This window comes from Taudactylus pleione, unplaced genomic scaffold (genome assembly GCF_031769625.1).
Source record: "Taudactylus pleione unplaced genomic scaffold, aTauple2 ptg000318l, whole genome shotgun sequence".
Lineage (NCBI taxonomy): Eukaryota > Metazoa > Chordata > Amphibia > Anura > Myobatrachidae > Taudactylus > Taudactylus pleione.
In genome coordinates, this window is record NW_028284719.1 from 1,969,439 (window position 1) to 1,978,116 (window position 8,678).

The window sequence follows — 8,678 nt, forward strand, 5'->3', positions numbered from 1 at the left end:
CGAGTCAAATCGAGTCCCAGCTTTATCACTTTTGGGGTTCCAAGGAGAACTGAGTCTGCTTTAAGTTCCAAACTCAGATTTAAAAATCAAATCTCAATTTTCGATCAAATGTAAACTTTACATGTTAAAATTACATGATTTTAGACTTTTTTTAATCAATTTGAAAGAAAACCAAAACCAAATGCGAATCTGTACCAAAACACTTGAGTGTGGTTTTGCCAAAACCAAAACATATGAAGGTGGTTTCACCAAAACCAAAACATGGGTGTCTGCGCACATCTCTAAATTTAATTAGTGGAAATTGAACCACAATTTTATATTTGCTTTATACTGTACAGTATTCCGAAATTATTTTATTAATGTTTAACATTGATATGTCTATAAGATGATCTGTAGTATTTTTCAGCTGTATTTTTTTAATAGATCTACAGCACTTCTATCTGTGAGCTGCAATGAATATAATGGCCTCATGATCAATAAGGTCACTCACTGAATTTCTTGGAAGGATATCACAAAGATCAATAATAAAACCTTCTCCTATGAGAACTTTTCTCACAAAGTCCTCATCATATTTGCAAACATGGAACACCCCCTTCCCAACTGTAAAAAAAGTTGCATTGATAAGGCCAACTAATACTATTTGACCTTTAGGTTTTAGCAGCTTAACAATTTTTCTCACATTTCTAACATATTCATCTTGGTCTCTGCTGATGACATCCAGGGCCACTGAAGTGATGATACAGTCTGCTTGTGGGAGCACAACCGGGTCTGTGATGTTTTCTTTGTCAATGTCTTTGCTGTCTTCATCCTTATTTCCTTCTCCTCATGTTGGCCACTGAAATATACAAACACAATAGGGGTTATTTGTGCAAAAGTGCAGGTCCTTCAAAAATGCAGAATATTGCACAATATGTAGTGTTTTGTATTGTAAAAGTGGAATTGACCGGTGTTACAACGTCTGACGGAGAGATGAGTGGATTGGGCTGTCTATTGCTGAGTGAACGGTGTTCCATCTTCTGATGGAGAGTTGAGTTAATTGGGATGTCTATTGCTGAGTGACTGGTGTTCCATCTTCTGATGGAGAGATGAGTGGATTGGGATGTCTATTGCTGAGTGACTAGTGTTATGAGAATTTTGTTTTTGGCATAGATTTATTTAAGTATGATTTAATAATGAGAGAAATCACTATAGGAGGCCATTTTTGGTTTGTAGGAAGAAGGCAATGGTGTACAAATACTGTATAAAGCAAGTTATGTGCTATTACACTACATTTTATGAATATATATTTGAACCTATTGTTTTTGTGCTGATCAAACCAGTGCATGTGTCACAGGATAATATGTATTAAAAAGGTAGAATTAAGAAATGTACAGTAAGTAATTGTATTCACAGTTTGATACTCTATGAGGCCACACAGCTCTTGCTATCTGCATGTGAAGTACCCATTATCAGGGCTGTAAATAGGGTAGTGTGACCAGTGCCATGGCACAGGGCACCACAGGGCAGGGGGCGCTGTTCGGGCCTGTCAATTTTCTTTTTATTATCATTTTCACATGTAGCTTCCTCTTATTTCATCCCCAAAATCTCCTGGCCTCCCCTATCTCTTTCCTGGCCCTTTCCAAAGAGGTCATGCCCTTTTTCAGGTGCTTTATGCCCGTATTTGAAAAATAGGGGTGCACCAATGCTCTTTCTGGCACAGGGAACCAAAATGTCTTGTAATGGCTCTGCCCATTATCACTATCATCATGCATGTGCACTAGCCCCATACTCAGTGCCAGAGATCTTTTTGAATCCAGATGAATCTCTGGGTGAGCATTCAAGTCTGAATACTGTAGCTCTCAATTTCATCTACAGTACATACCCATGACACACCTTAAGAACAACTACACTATTTGGGAATTGTTGCTGCCCAGTTATACTCCTTCATCCACAATGGGAGTTGCACATGCGTAAGACTCTAAATCACTGGTATTAGCTTAGGATTGCATATATACAGCTTAAGCACACGAGCAGTGCAAAAAATTGGGATATCTATCTGTAAAGTGGATTTTTGGGCAGCACGGTTAGAGTTACTGTTGTCATTACTGTTGTTAATTGAAACCAACAGACAAAAGTAAAAGAGCACAGACAGTTGTTACATAATCATTGAAATATACCATATAAACAAATGATGTTAGCACCATATCAAATATACTTTATAATATAGATCACTGTGTGGCTAAAAGATTGATCGTTATATTATATTGGTTGAAGCTGAAAAAATTATCAGGACAATCCCAGAACACTATATTGCTCTCTTTTTAGGAGAGTAAGGGACAGTCTAGTCACAGCACTGTGTCACAGATGCATTTTAGCAGGTTATAACTAAGATTATTGCTATTACCTCTTCCGGAGCTGAAGATACAACTGTATTCCTCATTTTTCCTGCTATTCTACAGGGTTAAATGGGAATCTCTCTTCTCTCCTTAGACTGCAGGAGTAATGATATCCTATTGGGCTCCACCCAGACACCCCCATTCTCTACCTTACTATCATAGACTGCATTAACTTTTACAGCAATTTGTGCCACAGTATCTCTTCTGTGGGACAGGAGCAAACAGGCTAGCCTTCACTCCTCACGCCTAGCCATGGTCACCTAAGATCCTGTCACTGGCTCACTAGTTCTTTTTCCTTGAACCACGTTTGGTAAGTACTAAGCACTGCATGCTGGAAACACCCTACAAGACATGCCATATGAAGATGTATTGACCAAGTTGTCTAGCCATCACAACTTCGCCTTTATGAAAGTCGCTCATATCCTTAGACTGCTCCTGTCTTATCAAATTCAAGAACTAGCTATTCACTTGCTGCCTAATAAATGCCACTCAATGACAGGTGCCATTGTAACTCCATGTTATGTACTTCACATGTCAGTGGTTTTAATTGTATGACTGATTGGAGAATATTGTAAATATATTGTATGTATACTGTATGTAGAGATGATTTTGTATACAGTATAACTTTGTGGAGCTTTAGCTGTATATATTTTTATGGTACTGTATGGAGCATGATACCACAGTGTATTTTACAATGGACATATATGGCACTGATGTAGTAAGTGCCAAAAAGATCAAGATCTGTCATAAGTCAGGAGTGGGTAAAATGTCCTGGCACATGGGCTGACTATATAGCTCAGGCAACCTGACCATTGGAAAGTCTTACATCAGCAAAGCTAAGGAGTGGATACAGTGTGGCAGTGGGAGCCATCCAGAGAGCCGTGGCACTGGTATGGGCATCAGAGTCTCCTGCTAAAATGCCCCTAGGGGAAGAGTGGACTCACTTCATATCACTGCACACCTGCAGCCACTTACTGGTTAGTGCACAGAGCAGGACTCCACCACTGCACCACAACTAAAGAGCAGTGTCCACAACACTGGGTTTTCATACCACAGTGTGAGGAACACTTGTCACCACAGGTTTGATATGGAGAGAAGCACCCTAAAGGAGCCTGTCATGTGCCCACACCCCACAACTTTAGCTGTCACACTATAAGTGTACATAGGGAGATGTAGCTACAATGTATATTATGGAAAGAGTCACCCTAAAGGAGCCAGCTTACCTCCTGGCAACTATTCCAAGGTCTTATGATAGACACACCACAGAAGTGGAACACACCCACATCTGTCACTACAACATGGTCCTATATTGAATGTAGGAGCCCTGTGTCTCCATTTAAACATCAATAATAAAGTGACTGTTAACCACATTTCACACAACACCCTCAGCATCTGAGAACACTATACCTGCACAAAATACACTCTACAGAGGATGAGCACTATGTACAAAATCCCTATTTCATACCTGATTTATTACATAATATGTTCATGTGGAACACCTGAAATGTATTTTTAAATGAATATATAATACGTTTGTCAGTGTTATTTAACCTATACTTATCTGCCAGGATAATGAGAACTTCCCGCATCTAGAGGCAGTAAAACAATTCTCTATGATTGTGGGTCCATATTCAATGTGTGTCTCTTTAATTGTCATCATATAAAAGATAATACACTTAATCCAATACAGGAGTGCTAGGGGATATCCCAGGGCAACCCCTGGTGGAACACAGAAAATAGCTAAGTGGCTTGGGTGGAGGCACTTTGTTCCCTTATTATTATTATTATTATTAACCACAGGGAAGACAAGTAAAATAGCAGTTACACATAGACATACAAATGTCTGTAGAATAACTTAACCTTTTTCCTTCTAAGTCTGATATAAAGGATGATGTGTGATACCAATTGAATGCTCCCGTACGCTTATTCATCCATCTGTTCACTTCCATAATGCAAGTTTCCCTGAACTTCAGTAAGTAGACGTCTTGGAAAATTCACAGGCTGAGTTCAGGTAGAGAACTATGGGACCAATGCAGATGACCAGTACAACTTCTCTTTTGATATTAGCTGTGGGAAAAAAGTCAAATGATTAGAAAGTTCCTAAACACCTTTGCAGTAGATGATGGCCTTGCTTCTGACATTCTAACCAATAGACTGGTGACAACATCCTAATTTCTAAAATCACGAGACAAAGCATGTGGGCTATAGAGGTCATGTATAGTGATATCATAAACAACTGACTATGGTGGCAGAGAAAGGATGGCTGGACTACGGGTGATTAAGTGATTCAAGTACAGATGCAAACACTGCATGCATTATGTTTGGGCTCTAACACAGCTATCATATATGTTGGTGAGAGAATTAAAGGGGCAAAAATACAAGGACCGCAGCTGTCACCCGATAACAAAAGCATTGGGGAAAGGAAGCTTAAATATGAGATAAGTATTGGACCATCAGTGCTTATCATCCGGATACAAAGCTCTTCTATGTATCACACCGTGGAAGCTGACCCCCCATGGGTGATATGGATGATACCTTGGCAGGGTGATGTCAGCCACACCCATACTGGAAGTAGAGTTAACCCAAATGAAGCACCATAATATTACTGCCATAGGCAAATGCCAAAGAAGGGATTAAAGGTGGGAAGATCAGTCGCAAAGAGGCTGACCTGTAAGAATTGCTAATATAAAGCATCTCAACCTAACCCCTCCTACTACTACCTCATTGGCTCTGATATGTAACATAAATCCACTCTCAGTAAAAAAAAAAAATCCACATCATGTCTTTAAGCCCAATCAATTTTGACTCAGCCTGAGGGTTTAACCCCCTTCATGCTTATAAGCAGCATTCTGTCAGCAATATATAATGTACTTCTAGCTCTTAATTTTACAGATCATACTATAATGTGATTTTATGGGGTTATGAAGGGAACACAACACTCATGTAACTGCTTGAAAGTATAAGTAATGTAATCTCTTAATCAAATAGCCTGATTCATACCACATGAAATCTTAAATTAAGTACAGTACCTGCGGCTGCTTCTTTCGCCAAAATATGCAAACTTTGAATTAGTGCACAATCCCAGGCAGTAAGTACAGTATAATAGCTATATCTCCAAAAAATATTATCAAGGATCATTATACACATGAAAATATGACTATTATAACTATGCAAATCTAACATCTGATTTCAATTAGCCTCGAGGTTCGAATTAGCCATGATGCAGTGCTTGGGGCTATTATATTACACACATTAACCAATAGCTCCAGGTACTTTTCCTGGAATCTATGGGTTAAGGGTTGTTAGCCACAGATTTACCACTTGAGAGAAATTACTTGTAATTGAATAGCTCCAGAGGTAAAAGTCTGAAGCTACAACCTTTCCTCACATGGTAAGATATCAGGCTAATTGAATCTGGCTCTAGGGGTATATTTACTAAAGTGCAGGTTTTTAAAAGTGGAGCTGTTGCACACAGCAACCATTCAGATTTTACTTATCATTAATCTAGCATCTTCTAGAAGATGATAGTTAGAATCTGAATGGTTGCCATTGGCAAAATCTCCACTTCGAAGAACCCACACTGTAGTAAATATACCGCTAAATGTGATACTTTTATATTAAACAATTAAAAAAATTATAATGATACAATTGGATATATTATGCTACATGTATGTGTCCTTTATTTAATATTGAATTTTAAAATGTATGAGACATCTACAGAAGTGGTATCCTAATACAGACAGCTCCCATTTTTTAGGAAGATTATTTTGAACTGTTCCCAATGTCATCATATTAAGGGGATAATATAACTGACACATAGGGCCATATTCAATTTGAGGCGAAAAGTCAGAGGTCAGATTTTTGCCATCATTTCAGATTTTTCCAGGGAAAAAGTATCGGGCGCGTGCCCGCTTATCCCCATATTCAATTAGGATCCGGCTAAAATGGGACCTGGCAAAGAGGTAAGTATTGACAAGTCCTGTCAGTTTTTGGGTAAATGCTGTCACCCACCAAAATATGTCATGACATGGGGGATCACTATGGGTGCCCCTGATTTGGAATGCTGAAGGTAGTCAGGGTTTTAAAATAGCTGCTGGAGGTGCATAAATGTGGCTTTAGAAGAAGTGATGAAGAATAGCACTTAGCTTTTTTAGGGGGATAACATCAAATTTGGGGTACATGGAAATGGGTGCAAGCATATTTTTAAGTCTCTAAACTGAATTTTTGCATTTCTGCAAAAATCCACCTGCCGCTACCAGCCGGATTCTACAAAACACCTGCCGCATACATGGGGACCCACCCTGAATCAGTTTTGCTACTTTAAAACTTTGTCCCCCAATATTTTTTTCTGCCCCCAAATTGAAAGTCAATTTTTTGCGGTGTCTGAGGATTTTTTTTTAATTTTTTTCAGAGATTACTTTTTTGGGACACTCCCAGGGGTGTAGGCTATTTTTTTTTTTAAGTCTGCACCCATAAACCCCAATTCTGCACTTTTTTTCGCCACCTATTCAGTGGAGAAAACTTTTCCCCGTTTTTTTTCAAAGACTTTTCGCAGGGTGGTGTGAAACTGGCGAAAATGACATCATCGGTGATAACTTATTGCTGATAACGGACTTTTCGCCTCTAATTGAATATAGCCTATAGTGCTATTTACTATTATAATTCAATTTCAAATCAATCTAAATCAATCAACATCAGTGTTGTGTTTCAGAGGCTAAATTACATGTTTGCTATCTCTTAAAAACATAAATGTGTGATAAAGACAGATATGTACTAAGAAGTGGAGAGAGATAAAGTACCAACCAATCACGTCCTAACTGTCATTTTACAGGCTGCATTAGATTGGTTGGTGCTTTATCTATCTCCACTTAATCTCTCTCCAAGGCTTAGTATTTCTACCCCTTAGCCGCCGTAACACAACATTAATATTGATCACTTTAGATTGATTTAAAATCAATTACAATCAACCTTTAGAAAATGTACAGATATACACAGATCCTTTGAATAATGTAAAACTCACTTTTACTAAAGTTACATATGTGACATGCTGAGAAACCACCTGGTTACTTTACTAACTAAATGGTTGCTTTATTTTTAATATTTAATATCTCAATGTGTAAGAACTACTGTATGATTTGTTCTGTTGAATTTTAAATCAAACGACGTGTGCACTATGGATTGGACCTAAATTCGATGAGTATGACTGGGCAACATGTTGAGGATATAGAAAGCTACTGTACAAAAACAAGGATGGATCGGGTCCTTGCTATTTGTCAGTCTCATTGCACAGCCTACTCCCAGCCACACCATTCTCCTATAGACCAGTAGCAATTATTTTGTACATTTTGTTAAGTAAAATAATAGTAAATAGCTCCAGATGAACACAGGCAAATTCTGTCTAGGTGGACTGTCTCTTAGGGATTGCATAAATCTCAAAACTAATCATGTGACACAGTACAAGTATGGATAAAGGGTTGTGTTCTATTTTATCTGCCACCTTAGTGCATTTTCTTCATATAGAACAGCGTTAAATGACTTCAGATGTATGCAAGCATGTTCTACTGTATATTGACAATCTCATAGATATGAGATTACTCAACCAACTAAACATATAGTATACAGTAAGACACATTTTTATTAGAGGTTGAATGCATTGAATTACCAACCTAAAATGTAGACAAATAGAAAATGTGCTTATTTCCTTCAACAAAGACATTACATGAACAAATAATGTCATCTTTGCTGTAAGATAAAGTACAGTATAGTATAAATACCTGTAGTTAGAAACTCATGAAGTTTCCCCATAGGATATGTCATAGCTTCTTCTGCAAAAACATTTTCTGGTTTATCAGAATAATAGGTCTCCAGATATGTTCTAGATTCAAAACCATGTACGTGATAGAGCTTTTTGGAGGCACAATCCATCTTTCAATATTGTATTGCAAACAGTTTTGCCCTCACGTCTTTCTTCTCTCTTACTTGACTAGTTACTTTATAGTCACTAGGATGTAGGAACACAGTAATTTAAATTTCAGAAGCAGTAAGGAATATCAATATTAACACGTGGTTTATTATTATATTGAGTTGCTAGAGGGGAATTCATCAGATGCTATGATTTACAAATATATCATTATAATAATTCCAGTACAAATGTGTATGTTAAATATATAGTATCAGCATTTTAATTTAAACCAATGTAAATTATGAGTTAATATTTTTGGGCTTTCATATCTCAGTGGCACATCTTTTGGGGATTTTTTTGTTTTCAGTGGGCTGGGGTATCCAGCTACATTCTTGAATCCA

General features: G+C 37.7%; 1 pseudogene; it reads right to left on the reverse strand.

Moving 5' to 3' along the window:
• Positions 1–436: 436 nt before the first annotated feature.
• On the reverse strand, positions 437–8,300 carry LOC148509628 (nicotinamide N-methyltransferase-like; annotated as a pseudogene).
• Between the last annotated feature and the right edge of the window lie 378 nt (positions 8,301–8,678).